The sequence below is a fragment of the Lutra lutra genome, chromosome 1, assembly GCF_902655055.1.
Source record: "Lutra lutra chromosome 1, mLutLut1.2, whole genome shotgun sequence".
NCBI lineage: Eukaryota > Metazoa > Chordata > Mammalia > Carnivora > Mustelidae > Lutra > Lutra lutra.
The window spans coordinates 202,662,538-202,662,891 of NC_062278.1; the positions used below are offsets into that span (position 1 = coordinate 202,662,538).

A 354-nucleotide genomic window follows, 5' to 3' on the forward strand; every position below is an offset into this window, starting at 1 on the left:
TAGCTTTTTTTCTTATTAACATAATTTTTTCCAAGATTTTATTTATTCTTTTGAGGGAGAACAAATGGGGAAGGGCAGAGGGAGAGGTACAAGCAGACTCCCCACTGAGTATGGAGCCTGACCTGAGCCAGATGCTTAACTGACTGGGCCACCCAGGGACCTCTTGTTAAGAGAACTTTTAAGATTTACTCTCTTAGCAGCTTTCAAACACGCTGTACAGTATTGTTGACTATGATCACCATGCTGGAAAAATATGGAACATTTCACATATTTGTATGTCATGCTTGTAAAGGGGCCATGCTAATCTTTTCTGTAACATTCCAATTTTAGTGTATGTGCTGCTAAAGTGAGCAC

The 354-nt window shown here is 39.8% G+C and overlaps 1 non-coding gene across 1 annotated transcript; it reads right to left on the reverse strand.

Moving 5' to 3' along the window:
* Positions 1-247: 247 nt before the first annotated feature.
* Positions 248-354, reverse strand: LOC125089664 (U6 spliceosomal RNA). Its single transcript, XR_007124013.1, has one exon. It is a non-coding gene; the product is annotated as a U6 spliceosomal RNA (small nuclear RNA).